Source organism: Abramis brama, assembly GCF_963993115.1.
Source record: "Abramis brama genome assembly, chromosome: 7".
NCBI classification, from domain to species: Eukaryota; Metazoa; Chordata; class Actinopteri; order Cypriniformes; family Leuciscidae; genus Abramis; species Abramis brama.
In genome coordinates this window covers 22,077,880-22,097,018 of record NC_139969.1, presented here as the reverse complement: position 1 = coordinate 22,097,018, position 19,139 = coordinate 22,077,880, and the positions used below count along the sequence as shown (strand labels likewise).

Sequence of the window (19,139 nt, the reverse complement as noted above, 5' to 3'; positions counted from 1 at the left end):
CTTTATCAGTCTAAACCTCTGGTGAAACAACTGCAGAGGTTTTCAGTTCATAGATGAAGGACATCTCGTGCAATTATAAAAAAAAGTTTTGTGATATAAAACTTTCTCCATATAAGCACACTTATGGGAATTTTCCAAATATATTGTATTTGAATATTTGAGCTCATACATTTTTTTTATATTCAATTATTCATTTAAATAAAGTTTAACGAGAGATTTTTTATTCATTAAGTTTTTGTCACCAATGTGTGTAGACAACAGATATACAGAACAAAAGCTTATAAAGCAGACTGTGCCAATTATCATATAGAACGCACATATTAGGGGTGGGAGAATGTAATAATATTTTTTTAAAAGATTTTCAAGTTAGTAAACTAAATAATGAGGAAAAAAAGTAGATCAAGAATCGTTTTGGAATCGGACTGTGACTCCCAGAATCGTAATCGGATCAGATCGTGAGGTGCCTAAACATTCCCACCCCAATATACAGTATACACTCGAGTCTGCATATGGTTATCATGTTTATATTGTTTCACATGCTCATGTTGAGAAAAACAAGAATATTCACGTGCTTGTGTGAAAGTTGCCTCCTCAGTCTGAAAACTATAAGGCCGGCTGCAGAGAAAACATGCCCTGCCAACACAGATGTTGCAGGGACACAAAGGTAAAGTAGTCCAGTCATTTTATGAAAAAAGGTTGAACAAATTGGAACAGAAGCAAACTCAACTGATTTTGTATCTTCAATATGTCCTGAGTAAGGAAAAAAAAAGCCCAGAAGAATCCCATTAGGGGAAAGTTTTGAAAAAGACCCAAATATAGCCTATTCATACGCCTATTCATTCTTTTTCTTACGTGAATAGGGTAAAAATTTTAACCTTTAGATATCACCATGAAAATTACTGAGTTGATTACTTGCATTAAGACAAACAAAAAATGTATTACAAGTTTTTTGAAATGGTTTGTTAACATGGACAAACGATGCATAATCTAATTACGTATGTGCTAATTTGCATAAATACCACAACAGATCTAAATATTGGGTATAGCCAGGTGAAAATGTCTTGTTAAATCTTGTTGACACATAACAGTAAAATACTTAATGTTAAGGTCTGAATGGAACCCATTTAGGCTACCCATGAGCATGAATACATAGAGGCAGGAAGAAGTACTTTAGAAACCAGCCTTTATTCATTTTTATTGCAGAGATGGGGTTTGGGGCTGGGTCCGTGGGACTGTTTCAGGACATACTGAGGATACAAAATCAGTTGAGTTTGCTTCTGCAATTTGTTCAAGGTTGACCCCCATTTTGGCTTAAAATGACTGGACTAAAGGTGCGCTAAGCATTTCTCACAGCACTTTGTGTTTTCAGTCCTTAATCTGTCTCCCTCACTGAAACTTGAAGGAAGCATATGTCTCAAAATCATTTTGCTATCAGATAAGTAATCTTCTCGGCTCGCTCGGGGGTACAGCTGTGCTTGCCTGCAGCCGTAAATGCAGTGATGGACAGCTGTCTTTCCTCACTGGTCAATAACTTTGGTGCGGGTGTTTGGATTTCTAGTATTGGTGATATTATGAAAACTCAGTTTCACCTGACAATGTTTGCACACGGCATGTTGATTCATTTGATCAAAAGATCGTTTAGTAAGGTCATTTAGTAAAATCCTTTTGATCTAAGTAATTCCAAACTTTGCTGAGCCCAGAGACAGAATTGTATTTAAATTTTTTGAACAGTTATTATTGATCGAATATTCAAATAGTCAACTGTTCTGACTAGAACTAGTACACGAGAGAGTAAAGCCTGGTAATAACCCCAGTTTTCTTGTATAAACATACAATGAGTAGCGTGCTTAGGCAAAGTGTTGTGTCTAAAGAGACATGTTTTCTGGAAAATAGGTAAGGTTTATAATGGCTGAAGTGGGCAGGTAATGAAGAGGTCGATGGTTGCACATTTGCTACAGCTATGGAGCGATGCAGACAAATTCAGGTCAGCTGTCGGACATGATTACTATTTAGAGTGGAAAAGGGATCCAGGATGCAGAGAATTTCTGCTCTCTGCTTACACACACTTGCATAGCTTTCTTCTCTCTCTCTCTCTCTCTCTCTCTTGCTTTTACTCACTGTCACACCGCCCCTTACTCACCCCATCAAGTGTCTGGCCAACATTCCTCCCCCAATGCTTTCTTGTTACAGAGCTCAGCCAGGTTTCAGAAGTAAAAAAAATCCATAGATTTTTCTCCATAGAGGAATTGATTTTTTTTTTTTTACAATATAAAGTACCTTTTTAAGACAGGTTTATACACTTTGTGGTTTTTAAATTTTGCAGAATCCACAAGTCTGTGCAATTTCCATTTAAAAAAAAAGTTTAATTGCTGAGTTGCCAGGGTAGAATAACTACCAGTAATGCTGAAGTTCCATCAATGTTACCGTGGAAACAGGAATTGCAGAAAAACTGCTCACAAAAGGCCATATTCTCCCATAAATTGTTGCATATAATGTATTCGAGTGAGTTTACACATTTATCTTTACAAGTTAAAGTATAATAAGAATAAGTTATTCATCTTTACATATTTGATCTATATTGCAGTAAACATCAAAAGTAGGGTGGTTTATAGTTAAAATCAGTGATAGTCAACTGATTTATATTATTTTATTTTTTATAGAATTCAGAATCCATAATGAGATTTTTTTTTGTGAATGTTTTTTATTTTATTTTATTGTTGATACCGGTAGATGACAACAAATCAGGAAATTAGTTTTTTGCCCTTTTTATTGTATTTTTTATTTAAAATACCAAGGTGGGCGAGTGCTGTATTTTGTTTACATCTGTATACAGGAATATGTGTCTGTGTATTAATGTAGTGTGGTATTTCTATCATCTCTTTTATTGTTGCTCCTCTCTGTTTCATAAAGTCAGGATATGGCTGGGAGGGACAGTCTTTAGGTCACTTTATTATTCTGGTGCAAGTAAGCACTGAGCTGTAACATCTGCTGATGTGAAAACAGTCTCTTATTAAAGAATAAAGTACCTCCGTTTCATTTATGGGACCAGTGACCTGAAAGAATGGGTCATAGTGTTCATGTGAATGGACAGATTTAGCTCATGCACTGTTGTCTTAACCAAAAGAATGACTTGAACAAAACTGGCTGATTCTCATTAGTTTGATGTGGTAGAACAATTCTCCACTGGGTCATTTGAACACTGATGTAAGTGCCGTCGCATGAGCAAATCAAATTATGGTGAATTACATAAAAATTCATCCCTTTTTGAACTAGCACCTCTCTGCGTGTTACACAAACGAAAGTTCATAAATTGATGTACATCGTATGTTTGTATATTATATTATATTATGTTATGTTATGTTATGTTATGTTATGTTATGTTATATTATTATATTATATTATATTATATTATATTATATTATATTATATTATATTATATTATATTAATTTCTATTTATAAAATTATATAATCTATTTCCACATGGGACTGTAACTGTTTTATTTTAAACAAATTTTTAATGTATAATGTGTACATTTTCTATTTAGGTTCCCAATTGAGTGTAATTCTCACATTGGCACATCAGATCACAATAGTGCAATCTTCTGTAGTTGGAAGTTGATGGTGCAGTTTAACCGTTCTGAACTGTGTTTATTGTAACTGCGGCTTGTAACTTGACCTAGCTGAATTTTGGCGTCTTTGTTATTTTAGCAAAAACATTTGGATTGCTGAACAAAGCTGCTTTGAAGTGTCAGGCAGTCTTTCTGCACTGACACAAACTGAAGTAAGGCCTGTGTTGACACGACCCCAAAGAGAGTGATTATTTATTAAGGCTGTGCTTGGTGGAGAAAGGAAAAGAAGCCTTCACAGCCTTATAAGGCCCAGCTCTTTTAAAACGTCAGGAAGTGCTGGATAAGAAAAGGCATGACTCATTCTTTTTCGTTTTGAACATGCCAAAGAAAATGTCCCTTTATTTTTTATATTGTTCTTAGCGGATGGAGTATTTAATGCTTCTTTAGCCTGTTGTCTATTTCTTTTATCTGGTTAATGAGCAGGTCCACACTAAATCTGTGTGTTTTTCATATCCCCTGCCCCTTCATTTATTAAATGTATTTTGGCCAATTTAATAGTGCTGTCAGTTACCAATAAGAGTAAATAGGCCTATCACTTACTGTACCCTTGAAGTGAGAACAATTATGTACCTTCATTTCAATTATAAACAGTATCATCAGAGGTCTTTCCTGTAGCATTAAATGTACAATTATTGAAAAGGTTCAAATCTGTTCTTCAAGGAACATTATCTGTACCATTGTGTGCCTTTTTTTTTTCTGAGAGTGTATAGTACTCTCAGCTCCGTTTAACACATTTCGTCTTTGCGGTGTCATCTCATTTGTCCTCTCTCTTTTTTTGGCTGCTTAGTGCGTTCTTTCCCTCTCATTAATTCCAATCATGTTGTGTGATTGCCTTTCCCTTTTGTGTTTTACCATACCACACAGTTAGGTCCTTAAAATAGTGTAGGGCTGAATTGGCTGAGTTGGATATATATATTTGTCTCCAAATATATGCCTCTGCTTCACGTAATGAGTTGAAATATGAGTGATGAGTGAATCAGTATCAAAATATAGCCTGTGGATGCTTTCTTACTCAAACCAGTGACATCATTAAAAAAAAAAAAAAAAAGACTTGGAAAAAAGACATGGAAAGTTCATTAAAAATTCAAAGAATTGTTAATGGACCATTTGCAGCAGTTGGTCTTGGTCAAGTGGCTTTTAACTTCTGTCATCCTACTCCTGCTTTTTCACAAACTTTCCACAAACCTATTTCTGTGTTTTTTGTAGCTAGATTAAAGAAATAGAGTCTGACTCAGACTGAGGGCAAAAAAGTGCTTGATTGCCAGTGAGAAGAAATGTTGGTCAGGAGCAATTCTTTCCAACCATGCCTCATATAATGCACCTCTGCACCATGATGTTAAATGGACTGTCAGACAGCATAGATGAATCAGGAAACTCTTGAATAGTTAAATAAAGATCAGTACACCATTAGGGTTTTGGGCCCAGAGAGGGATGTTGGTCTGGAATATGAAAGTTATGTAATCAAAAACTTATATTAAGCCTCTTTTCATTGGATGTGAAATACATCCTGACAGCACCAAGGCTTTTGCTCCTTTGCTTCCATCTTAATTTTTAAGATTCCTTTTTCAGTTTACACTCTCATTCTCTCTATCTCTCTCACCTCTATCTAATCCCTTTTCAAGTGCAAACACACCAGTGTCGACCAGCATTGGCTTGACTGCTGCTGAGCTGACGTGCCTGTCACTGAGATATAGAGACGTCAGATGAGAATCAAACACGGCTGTCACCAGGGTCAGGACTCAAAGTTTACTTTCATATCTACTACTGTTCAAACATTTGGGGTGAGGAAGATTTTTATATCTATTTTTTTAAAGAAACTAATACTTTTATTTAGCAAGGACACATTCAATTGATCAAAAGTGACTACATTTATATAATGTAAAAACGTTTTCTATTTCAAATAAATGCTGTTCTTTTGAACTTTCTATTCATCAAAGAATCCCGGTTTCCACTAAATATTTAGCAACACAACAGTTTGTTAATAAGAAATGCTTCTTGAGCCCGCCACCAAATCAGCATATTAGAATGATCATGGATCATGTTACTGAAGACTAGAGTAATGGCTGCTGAAAATGTAGCTTTACCATCACAGAAATGTTATATTTTAAGATTCATTTTTTATTGCAATAATATTTCACAATATTACTGTTTGATAAAAATAAGAGAGCATAAGAGACTTCTTTCTTGTACTGTGCCATTCCCTTAGTTATAAAATTGAGAGTTTACCTTTGAGGTTATGTTTCTCGTTATCTCCTATTCCCTCATTAGCTCTCAGTCTCATTGTCAGGTGTTTAATCACATCATCGTTTATTCATTAGATGTTGGGATTTCAGCAGATCAGTCCATTGAACTGTTATATTCTAAAACATAGCTTTCAGCTGTATGACCTCTGGCTGATTTGTAGTCATGCTGTTAACTGTGAGAAGTTCTCCAAGACAACTTCATGTGAAAACTTCTTTACCTTATCTTAACCTATAAAATATTATAGTTCAGACCAAAGTCTGCTGAAAAATAGTTTTTATAATATATCGTTTTAATTAGGCTGGCGGATGCCTGTTTTGTTTCATGACCATTGGCTACTGCTAGTTTTACAATTTTATAATTTTAGTGCCTTTCTTGACTCTTTTTGAACAGGTTAATGGATTAATGTATACAACATTGCACATGGAATTCCATGATGACGTTATTAAGGACTTATTAAATATGTTCTCTGCAAAAAATAAAAATAAAAACTACCATTATGCAGTGGGTTTGGCCTTCATGAATGAATGAAAATTGAAACTCTCATTGATAATGTATTATCTCTGGTTTGGTCGGTGTACATAATTGTGATAATAATAATAATAATAATAATACATTTTATTTCTAATGCGCTTTTCTTAGATTCAAAGCGCTACAATACACAAAAAGAGAATAACAACAATAAGATACAATAAAACAAACACAATTCAATTACAATAAGCAGCTCTAAAAAGGTGTGTCTTTAAAGAATTCTTAAAACAGTCTCCAATTCCCGATGGTAGAGCATTCCATAGACGTGGTGCTTAGACCGAAAATGCTCGACCACCCTTAGACTTTAATTTATATCGAGATCAATGAACACTCCATGTTATCAATGAACACTCCATGTCCTTTATGTAATAAAGAAAGTGGTTTTGTGAAACAGATATTTATGAGGCACAATTCTTATTCTTTTCTCTTTTGCTAACCATGTGAAACCACATGACACATGTGGAAGAACTTTTTCCCAAAGCTTGAGGTTTCAGAGAGTTTCACGGTTTTTATTCAGTGGGAAATAGGCTTTTCTTTTATTCCTTGTTTTTCCTCCAGCTGAGGGTTTGTACCTGATAGTGGTTTTTAGGAGCTGTCATGTTGAAATGGGTCTCCTTTCGGCGTTCATCTCATCTTTTGAAATGTTCTTTTAAATCGCTCTAGAAGTTACAGGGAGAATACAATGTGATGTCAGCCACAACATCTTCCTTTGGAGGATAGCTAATGTGGAATAAAAATAAACTCAACTTGAAAATCTATTTCTGAATTATTAATTGGTCCTTAAAGGGTTAGTTCACACAAAAATGAAAATCATTTACTCATCTTTGTTTTTACTTGTTTACCATATGTAATGCACTCTATGTGTGTTTATATGTGAATAAAAGCCTGAATTAACTATAAAGTGATCGGATCCATTCACAAGACATGGATTGCTTGATACATATGGATTTGTTTTACGTTGCCTTTATGAATTTTTGGGATCTTTTAAGTGTTGGTTACCTTGACATTCAGTGGAGGGACAGAAACCTCTCAGGTGTCATTAAAAATATCTTAATTTGTGTTTTGAAGATCAACCAAAGTCTCATTGATTTGGAATGACATGAGGTTGAGTAAATGATGGCAGAAATGTAATTTTTGCTTAAATTATCCCTTTAAGGATCCCTCAGTTAATCTTTAAAGTTGAAACTTGAGAATTAAATTGGAAAGTGCAGGATGTAGAAAATGACATGCGCTGTACATGCAATGAAGTGGCCCTTTTTCTCATCAGGAGTTGAGTCACCGTGAAAAATTGTGAAAGTCTCTGGACAGCTGGAGAACTAACACCTGCCCGCAATCGCTGCTTCTCACCCTCCAGCCTGTGGGAAAACCAGCAGTGCTCTTCCTTCAAACCCCTCTGCTGTAGGGTGCCTCATCGTCTGCTTAGTAAGGGGTGTGGTTGTGGTGACCGGCAGAAAGCACCTATGTGGTATGAGCTTGAGTGTTAGTCAGCATTGCTCTGCGTTCCCGGACCGGACACTGATGTGTCTATCCTGGTTGACCGTGTCATCAGTATGCTGTTCTCCTGTGGCTGTCTATCATCTCTGTTGGATGGCCATACTACACTGTCACCAAAGTGGCGAGGCGCTGCGGTACAAGGAGCCAGGCTCGAGTTACTTCCTTCGGGGCGCCAGTCTCTGTCAGGATCTTCTCTTCCACCCCCATCCAATTGTGTATTACATATGTGAATACACAGTGTGCCCAAATTGCATCTGGAAAGTTAAGCTGCACTTAAAATGTCTAAAGAATGTCATTACATGTGTTTTAAGGGAAGGAAATTATGTGCCATCATAGAGCTTTTCTCAAAACTAACTTTTTTGTGTCATTATGCATTGACTTTTAAGGAACTGACCTCCAAAGTGATTTTTAGCAGATGCATGACGTAGGGATGCACTTGTATAAAAATTCTGGCCGATGCAATAAGCCAATAATTAATTATGATACATTTTTACAAAATTGTAGTAATCGGCCATAACATGAAAATATAATGCATGTTATGTTCGATTATTAAAATGTTTATTTTTTACAAACGCAAATTAATTTCTGTATGTTAAAAGCTACAAGTTAATTTATGCATCAGTATACATTATAATGCACAGCATAAAAGAATGGATATTCATTTTGAGATTTGCTAAAGATTTAACAGTGTTTAACACTTAATAGTATTTAAGTTTTAACTGTGTTATTAAATTATTAGTGTTTTTGAAGATTGGGCTTTAAATGTTAGGTTAGGTGATGGCAATGGCAATCTAAATGTGAAAAACTAGAGGAAATGAGCGTGGACAAATACATTTCCAATTTATCATTGGATTTGCACAACCACTGCAGCAAATATGGGGGTTAGGTGCCTTGCTTAGCTCAGTCATTTTTGCTGCAGTGGTTTTTAAAAATCGAAAATTAGAGAATCGAAACCCACGACCTTCGGGTTACAAGGCCACAAGTGCCCAAATGATATCTATATTAAATAAAGGCTGTTCTTTTGAACTTTTATTTATCAAAGAATCCTGAAAAAAGTTCACTGTTTCCACAAAAATATTAAACTATATAATTTAAAACAGTTTTTAACATTGATAATAATAAGAAAAGAAATCACAGAAATAAATTGAAATGTAAAATATATAAAGATATAAATTGGTTATTTTAGATTGTAATTAAATGTCACAATATTACTGTTTTACTGTATTATTGGTCAAATAAATACAGATTTGGTGAGCATAAGATACTTATTTCATAAAAAAGGAAATATAGATCCCTAAATTTTGAACAATATGTAATTGGTCTTAATTTGTTTTTTTGATTAAAATGTAACAAAAAACTATTTTTTTATTAAATGTTTTTTTTTAATGGTGTTCTTGCGCAGTCTTAAAATAAATGCTATACTTGGTTTCGATATTTTGCAATGCAGTGATGATGCAATGAGCTTCATACAGTTTCAACTGTGGCTTAAGTGTTCAAATACTTTTTGGGGCCACTGTGTACAAGTACTGCAGAGCTCCAAATGAGAATGCTGCAATGAGCTAGCATGTGTTAAAAATCTCTAGATATAAAACAGCTCATGCAACTAATGCAGTTTATTGATGGCGTCGGATGGAGCTTTGTAAGAGTGAACTATAGACTTCATTTACAGTCCACTCACGTTGAAAATGTGGAGATATATCAGCACTAGTTTTGACTTCATAAGCTCTGAAGGATTTTTACATTTATAATGTGCTCACCAGGGCTCAGAGGTGAAGAATGTTTGATCTGCAGACTTGAATTATTCTGCTCTGGACTTTACTATGAAAAATATACCTGTCTAGCTCATGCCTGCATGGTAGCAGAGGGCATTCTGAGTATTTCTCTAACATTGGGTCCTAATCAGGCATTATGCACACCATGACTGTATTCATTAGCTATTAGCAGTGTGAAAGATATTTAGAATGATTGAAACACTACTGTATTTGGGGGTCAGTAATTTTTTTTTATTGTTTTTGAAAGAAGTCTCTTATGCTCACTAAGGCTGCATTTATTTGATTAAAAATACAGTAAAAACAGTAATAGTTTTAAATATTACAATTTTAAATAACTGTTTCCTATTCCTGTGATGGCAAACCTGAATTTCCAGCTTCATCGCTCCAGTCTTCAGTGTCACATGATCCTTCAGAAATCATTCTAATATGATGATTTGATGCTCAAGAAACATTTAACAATGTAGAAAACATTTGTGCTGCTTAATATTTTTGTGGAAACTGATACATTCTTTGATTAATTGAAAGTTAATTAAAAAAAACAATTTATTTGAATTGGAGACCTTTTGTAACATGTAAAAGTTTTGCTTTTGCTCTTTTGATTAATTTAATGCATCTATGCTGAATAAAAGTATTATTTTAACCAAGGAGTTGACAAAATGTTCTATCCTGGGTTTTCTTATCAAGTCGTCACTGGATAGGGCCCTGTAAAAGTTACAAAGCACCCTTTCCTCTGCTGCCTTTTTCTTGTTATTGTGTCTTGCATTCACTGTACTGTCACTCACTTTTTGTTTGGTGCCTCTCTCCCATGTGTCTCCTCTCTGTTTGAAGCTTTGGTTCTTTTCCCCTCTCTCTGCTGTAAAGTACCATGGGTGCCTTAAATGCACATTAAGTCACCAAATGCATAATGTAATTGTCTGCTTGGGTTAGTGGCTCTGTTCCCATGCTGTCTGGGATCCCTGTCAAAAGCTTCTGCTCAACATTTCTAAATTCTGTTGGAGTGCCCAAGGAGGTTGAGTGAAGAAAGAGAGTAAGTGCAAAAGAGGAGGAATGGAATACAATGAAAAGATGAACAAGCAATATGATACATCTGCTGTAGAGAGTGAGGCCGGGGTCATCCGGGTCCCTTTACTTGTAAATTTAAAAATATCATGGATTTTTTAGTTTGCACAAAATGGACACGTATATCTCTATCTCTTCTCCTTTGACTTTACTTTGTCGTTTGTGATCTTCAATCATTAGAAAGTAATGCACAGTGGATGCAGTCATTTCTGTTAGTGCAGCAGCTGTTGCACTGAATCATGATTATCAATGCAGTGTTTTTTTTTCTCCCAGAGGCTTCTTTGTTGTATCAGAGGGCCTTTGCTGATTAGCTGTTTTTTGTCGGTAGGCATTCATGCTGTGTGACGTCTTCATATGAGTGTGAATAGTTCGCTTCGTTGTTCCGTCTTATTGCTGCGGTTTCAAAACAATAAACTCTAATTAAGATTTAATTACTAACTTTTGGTTTCCTCCTGCTGCAACAAAAATTTGGAGTACAATCTATAATCTCTCTGTCTCTCTTTTGGGGTGTATTCATGCTCCCAAAGAGAGCTTTGGAAAACATTCTGGAGGAAAAACTGGACTGTAGAATTAGGTCAGTATTGGTTTCTTTAGACTAATTGTAAGAAATGAAAAATAACAAGTGTGACATTTTGTTATTAAGTGTGATTTTTAATATTACCAAGTAGGAGGTGTTCTATTGTTCTGTCCTTTGTATTTACACTACCATTAATAAAAAAATATATTAAAAAAATGGTAAAAGAATTAGCAATGATTAATTAAAATGATCAAAAGTGACAGTAAAGACATTTCAAAATATTTCAAAGAATTGTGAAAATATTTTCCACAAACATATTAAGCAGCACAACTGTTTTCAACATTAATAATAAATATTGCTGCAAGCAGCAATTACCGGGGCCAAGCAGAATAAGACGACAAGACATGGCTGAAAGTGTCGGACCAACTGCAACAATGAGCAATTAAAGACATTTAAAGAGGATTTTATGCAAAATGCCTGAAAAATCATAGAAACAGTAAATAAAAATATGATTTAATGGATTATCACTTTCGACCAATAGGTGGCTCGGTTACAAAACTGATGTGATGTGGTCAGAGTGAAGTGACAATGATACAAAGTTTGGTGTCAATATGTCAAGGCATTGCAGAGATAAAGCCTGAATAGTGCTTTTGGCATCATGTCTCAACTTTGCTGCTGCGTTATACGAAAACGGTTTTGTCTATCGACATGAAATCCATAAATTTTAGTCGGCACGGTCTGAAGATGATACGATTCGATTTTGGTGAAAATCGGACAAACGGTGTAGGAGGAGTTCGAAAAAGTAGGTTTTGACTGAAAATCAAGATGGCGGACAGGAAGTTCGGCCAAATAAGGAAAACTTGGTATCTATGTTTTCGGCTTGACCCAGGGAATCTATTAAGACCAGTGGCATTTCAATAGCCAGATTTATTCAAAAGTTATTAGCCTTTTTGGAAACATTGTTATAACTTTTGACCACTAGGTGGCGCTGTCTCGAAATATTTTGGGTACCTTCATGTTTGATATCGTAGGACTTGGCAGGGATTCAGGAGTCTAATTAGATTAGTCTCGTGAAAATAAGTCGACCACACCCAAAGTTATAAACATTTGGGAAAAAAAATTCACCACTAGGTGGCGCTGTTTCAAAACTTCTCATGCTCCTTCAGGACATTGTGCTGATGACCCATACCAAGTTTCGTAACAATCCGTTAATGCGTTCTTAAAATACAGCATTTTAGCACAAAATTCAAAATGGCCGACAGTCAAAATGGCCGATATGGTAAAATTGGATATCAGTCGACTCGGCATGTTGCCCTGAATCTAACAAGACATTTTTCATATCTCCGGACCAGTAGGTGGCGCAGCGACGAAACGCAGCATGTAGCCTCAGGTCATGCTTGTGATGATATGGACCAAGTTTGGTCTGAATATGATAAAGTGTTGAGGAGATACAGCCTTATGTCTGTTTTTGCAGGCGATACGTAAAATTTGTTCGAGCGTTTATCGAAAACGGTTTGACGAATCAATTTGAATTCCATAACTTTTGGTCAGCACTGCCTGAAGATGATCTGGTTCAATTTTCGTGCAAATCGGACAAACCGTCTAGAACGAGTTCGAAAAAGTAGGTTTTTCGAAAAATTCAAAATGACGGCCATATTTTTATGATGGAAAATGACGTCATAGGGTGCAATCGAATCGTCATGAGCTCAGGAATCAGAGGAAAAAAGAATGTAGTTGATTGGCCTCACGGTTCAAAAGTTATTAGCATAATAAAAGTGAAAATTTGGACAATTGGTGGCGCTAGAGGGATTGGTTTTAAGACACCAAATTTGCTATGGTGACTTTTCAGACCGTCATCTATCAGTGTGCCAAATTTCATAACTTTCCCGCAAGCGGTTCTATGGGCTGCCATAGACTCCCAGTCGGAAGAATAATAAGAACGGGAACAGATACAATAGGTGCCTCCGCACCTTCGGTGCTTGGCCCCTAATAATAGGAACGGGAACAGATACAATAGGTGCCTACGCACCTTCGGTGCTTGGTCCCTAATAAGAACACTAACGATTACAATAGGTGCCTCCGTAACTTCGGTGCTTGGCCCCTAATAAGAAATGTTTCTTGAGCAGCAAATCATCATATTAGAATGATTTCTGAAGGATCATGTGACACTGAAGACTGGAGTAATGATGCTGAAATTCCAGCTTTGCCATCACAGAAATAAATTACATTTTAAAATGTATTACAATAGAAAATGTTTATTTAAATTTTAGTAATATTCAACAATATTACAGTTTTTTGTGTATTTGCATGTAAATGCAGCCTTTGTGAGCATAAGAGACTTCTTTCAAAATCATAAAACAAATATTTTGACCCCAAACTTTTGAATGGTAGTGTTTCTATCATTCTATATATGTCTGCCATTCTATACTGTATATCCATAGGATCTATAAACCTTTAAACTTCAAAATTTTAAACAAGGCTTCAAACCAGTATTCAAAATTGTCTTCTAGTTTTGAAAAAAGGTAATTCCGCATCATTCAAATTCTGCATCCTCTTTGCTACCTTAATTCAATTCAGGAAATTAATTTTATTTTAAAAGACATTCTCGATTCAATTCTAAATAGCACACAACCCTGTTTCATAATTAGTTTTTTTTTTTGGTCCAGGAGCATTATTCGTCAACCTTAACGACACTTAAAATCAGAGGGAAATGGTAGGTTAATAAGAATGTCTGATAATGACTAACCCTAAAATCGAATTATTGATAAGCATGTTGTTCAAGGACCAACTAGGATCCAGGTATGATTTGATGTCTTACTTAAATCATAGTAAAGCTTCCATATAAATATGCTTTGTAGCTTGGCTTGCTTTTTATTGTTGTTGTTTTTTTGTTGTTGTTGTACAGTACATTTATATGTGTGTGGTAGTTTAAAAAAGGAAACCAGGCAATTTGTATAATAGTCATCGTGATAATGAAATTGATTCAGGCTTTGTTTCTCTTCTTTAATAATTGTATGCTGCACTCCCTTTCATTCCCAATCTCTCACTCTGAATATTAATGAACCATTTCATGTCTATTTTGCAACATTTCACTGAATTGTTATGGCTTGTGGCTCTGAAAGGTTAAATGTGCATCCTGGTCACCGTGTGAAGGAGTTAGTAGCCAGTGAGCGTGTAATCCTTCCTTTATTAATGTATTGTTGTCACTGGGGTCAGGTTCTCTCTTGCAGCGACAGCTTTTGAAAGTCATTACTCAAGCTGAGACAAACAAAGCTCATGGCAGGCCTCCCTTTGGCAGCTCGTGCAGAATGACAAGACTGAGCCTGACCACTAACAAGGGAGGGCTCACACAAACTCCCAATTTACCTTCCAAAGGGAAACTTTTTCGGTTTCAGGGATTCCTTAATGAGCTGTACTGTATATCTATTCTTCATCCCTCAACTCTTAATTGGGCCAAACAAAAGCAGACCAGCATGTCTTGATTTATTGCTCTACCTGGCAAAAATAACAAGAAAATCTGTTTTCTTTTTGAGGATAGTATGTTGGGGGTGTTATTTCTAGGCAGATTTTTTAAAGCTGACAACATCGTATAGCCCAGAGTCTTGACACTAAACTGAAAAGCACTGTCATATGTGACGGGACACGGGTGCGACTTCTCAGCGTGACTGCTACAGTGTAATTAAACATGGAACGAATGCATGCCATTAAAGCACAGAGAGGAGAAAGATAATGAGGCTGCTGCATCCTCGTTCCTCCTGCTCCTGCCAGTAGAGCGAGTCTCAAAAATGTGGGTGGATGTTGTCTTGCTCTCCAAACAGTGTGTGTTTGCGTTTCATGCGCTGCTTTCTCCATAACAATCACTGCATGCTAATTACAACATTAAGCTGAGATAAAGACTGTTGCCTGACAATTAAAACATAATCTTCTAGGAACATTCATCTCAATTTTTAAACAACATTAGCCAACCCATACCAGCTAACCAGGGAGGTCCTATGCTGTAAGAAGACTCCCATCAGACATATAAGATGTTTGTATGGGCGTCCGCACTGACTGAGTGATGTGAAGGTGTGAAGGCTTCTGCTTTAACCCCCACCGGCCTGGAAATAGAAACGGCTGGCAAATTATAGAGAGCAGGATCATGTGTTTATCAGCCTATTAAATTGTCATTAAAAAGCCGTCTCTTTGCTACGGTCCACACTCTTCCTGTCATATTCAGTTCAGTCCGACTTGACAACCAGCTACGTCAAAGCTCGAAAGGAGACTGTGTTATTGAGAGGCTCTGTTTGGGGACACTGAAGCTCAACAGTGTTACCCTCTACGATAAACAACTTCAGTGTGTCTGTACTGGGCTTTGGCCATGGAAAGTCAACAGTGCCCATGAATCTCTGGGGGAATCTCAGTTTACATTAGGAATGTTGTGTTTTTGTGTGTTTTCATCTACTGGATATAGTGGTAATTTCATGTCTTTTTTTAGGTTATACTTTATTTTAAGGTGTCATTGTTACAGTGTAATTATATATTTAAGTACTTAGTAATATTAAGCAACTACTATGTACTTACTATAGGGTTAGGGTAGGATTAGGATTTGGTTGAGAGTTAGTTGCATGTAATTATGCATAATTTACTGTTATTACTATGGTAAGTACATGTAATATGTAACAAGGACACTGTAAAATAAAGTGTTACCCTTTTTTGAAATAAAAGTGCTTGTTTTCCACAAAGAGTTAGTTTTCCTATCTTTGAGCTTTTAGTTTTACAAATCATCACATTAAAAATATCATGAAAATTGGATAACATTTAGAGGTTTGAAGTGCTGGAAAAAGTGTGAAGCACATGAAAGCCCTTGAAAAGTGCTTGAATTTCACTCTCAAAAGGCTGAACGAACCTTGAGATGAATAATGTAAAAAAAAGAAAAAAAAAGAAGAAGAAATTCTACTATTTCTGACACAATGCCATGGTTACAGTTAGCGTTACTGCATTAAATCTTGGTGAATGTTGGTGATTTGTGTACTGAAACGCCTTCTATAACTTGGTTCATGGCACACCTGCTGGCAGTGCGAATGCAACCAGGAAAATGGGAAAATGGCCCTAGGGGAACATTCAGCTCTCAGGGAACCACCCTGGTGGCTATTCCTATAACTAAGTTCCTATAACTACCCTTTGCGAAAGCCCCAAATGTTTCTCCTGGTTTCCACATCAGCGCCGTTTGATCTGATATGTGTGGTTTATAACAGAATTCTTCTTCAGAATACCGAATTTGAATGCTTCCCAATAGATCTTGCTGCGATGTTATTAATGTTGTGGCGAATTTAAACGCTTTCAAAAATTCTAACAGTAAAGTTGTGAAATCTTATTACAATTTAAAATAAAAAATTTCTATGTTAATATATTTTAAAATGTAATTTATTCCTGTGATGACAAAGCTGAATTTTCAGACGTCATTAGGTTATGATTACTCCAGTCTTCAATGTCACATCTATCAGAGTCATTCTAATATGCTGATTTTGTGCTCAAGAAATATTTTGTTGAAATGTTGAAAACACTTGTGCTTCTTAAAGAAGTGTTGAAACCGAGATATATCTATATCTGTTTCCAGGATTTTTTGATGATTAGTTAGTTCAAAAGAAACATTTATTTTAAATAGAAATCTTTTGTACCATAATATATTTCTTTCTCAATTGAATGCATCCTTGCTGAATAAAAGCATTAATTTTTAAAAAATCACAGTGACTTCAAACATTTTAACAGTAGTGTACTACAATAATTAAATAATTTTGATCATTTGTCATTTTGATTTGTAATTAAATAATATTGAGGCCCCCTTCACAGTGGGCCCAGGCTCCCTGGTTGAGAACCACTGATTCAGAACTGATTCATTTATTTTATTTTTATTAGTATTAAGTATTAATTTAGCTTTGTGAACTGTTGGAGATTTCCATTGATTATTGTATTTCATACCACAGTGTCTCAACTTATTATGACAGATAAGGGACAGCAAGGAAATGTAATTTCCTCTAAAATAAGTATATATTACTAAAAAGGGAAAACTGTGCAGGTACGTTTCATGTAAGTTTCATGACTTCCAGAAGTAAATCCTGGCATCCTGAAGCTGGCTGACTGTTGTTTATGCATTTCACACACTGTACTTCTTTGTATTTTTGTAAAAGGCAGTGACTGTCATTGTAATGTTCTCTTCTCACACCCAACAACAGCTTTTTGAGTAACTGGCTGGGCAAGCAGGACCAGTCCATTGTAAACGGTGTGGGTTGTCCCTGTAAATCTCACTCTCTGAATGTTTTTCCAGGTGCCACCTCTCTAGTGCCCATCTGTAATGAATCCATGCTGAAAAGCATTAACCAGAGACCATTGTTCTGATATTGTGAGGAAATACAGAAGTGTAATGCATTTACGAGGCTATATTGTGGACACAGATTATACTGCTTTAAATGTCATGCGTGGCCATAGTCAGAGTTTATGTGAGGTGAGGTTGTGGTGGACATCCTGGAGACTCGTTCTCTGTTGTTACTCTGCTGAGACACAGAGAAGACAAGGCTTTAAGGCTGCTGTGAGAGAAAGAAAAAATGGAAGAAAAACAAAAGGGCCAGAAGGAGTGAGAAATAAATTCAAATCCTATCTTTGAGCTTTTAGTTTTACAAATCATCACATTAAAAATATCATGAAAATTGGATAACATTTAGAGGTTTGAAGTGCTGGAAAAAGTGTGAAGCACATGAAAGCCCTTGAAAAGTGCTTGAATTTCACTCTCAAAAGGCTGAATTTCACTCTCAAAAGGCTGAACGAACCTTGAGATGAATAATGTAAAAAATACAGTTAGCGTTACTGCATTAAATCTTGGTGAATGTTGGTGATTTGTGTACTGAAACGCCTTCTATAACTTGGTTCATGGCAAAGGAATAATAAAACGAATTGGAGAATAAAGGAGCGTATTGCTTTGGTCGTGGAGAACAGATTTGGTTGAGACATGCTAATAATGAGCTCAAGTATAATTTTTTTTTATATTTCTCCAGTCCAGCCTCATAATGACTCGTCTGTTGACATAATTATCATTAAAGAGAGGGAGAGTAAGCAATAGAGACATTAAATGATTATTTATTCATGCCACTCCAAATACATATGATGTCATTTTTCTATGGACTGAAACTTTTGAGAACTAAATGTTTGTGTAAAAAAAAAGTGCTTTAGTACAGTTAAGTTTACAAGATTTTAGTAGCTCATAGAGGCAGAAAGATTGTTGTTAGTTAGTGTTGGTCTCCAATAATAGACTTTCAAAAATCTGTCATCAGAGCAATAAGGGAAAGTTAGTTCCTTTCCTAGGGAATGATTCAGTATTAAACCTAAGCTATAAGTACAACTGTTCAATTATGGAATCTGTGTATTTGAACAGCTCTCTCTTGAGTAAACACACTTTATAGGGAAGAGAGGCAGAGCGCAGTGTGTTGTCAAAGAATGCTAATAGAGTGTCTGTGTACTTTCATCACAAGCTCTTTAACAGCTTCCAGTGATGTGGCCCCTTTGAAGATGGCTTAAGAACTAAATTTGATTACACAGGAGACCTAAAATGCCTGAAGCTTAGGTATTTTTTATAACTGCATACCAGCATTAGGCATTACAGCACTTCATTTTATTTTTCGGTTCGTATTTGTTTGATAGTTTGTGGTTTACTGCTGGCTTAAAGACTCTTTTATGCATTTTGTAGTTTTCAAAATTTCATGTGGTTTAGCTGTACCAAAGAGAAGTTAAAAGGGTAACATGCTCATAAACTAATAAGAGATATGTTAAACAGATTAACCAAGAACAATTAAATCTGATCAGTGATCGCTTTTAACCACCATTAAAGATACTGCCTCAATTTTGCTGTCAAAACTGTACATCAT

The 19,139-nt window shown here is 35.7% G+C and overlaps 1 protein-coding gene across 3 annotated transcripts in view; it reads left to right on the top strand.

The window, feature by feature from the left end:
- Positions 1-19,139, top strand: part of ppp2r3a (protein phosphatase 2, regulatory subunit B'', alpha) — a 92,272-nt gene that overhangs the window by 36,910 nt on the left and 36,223 nt on the right. The window lies entirely within an intron of this gene.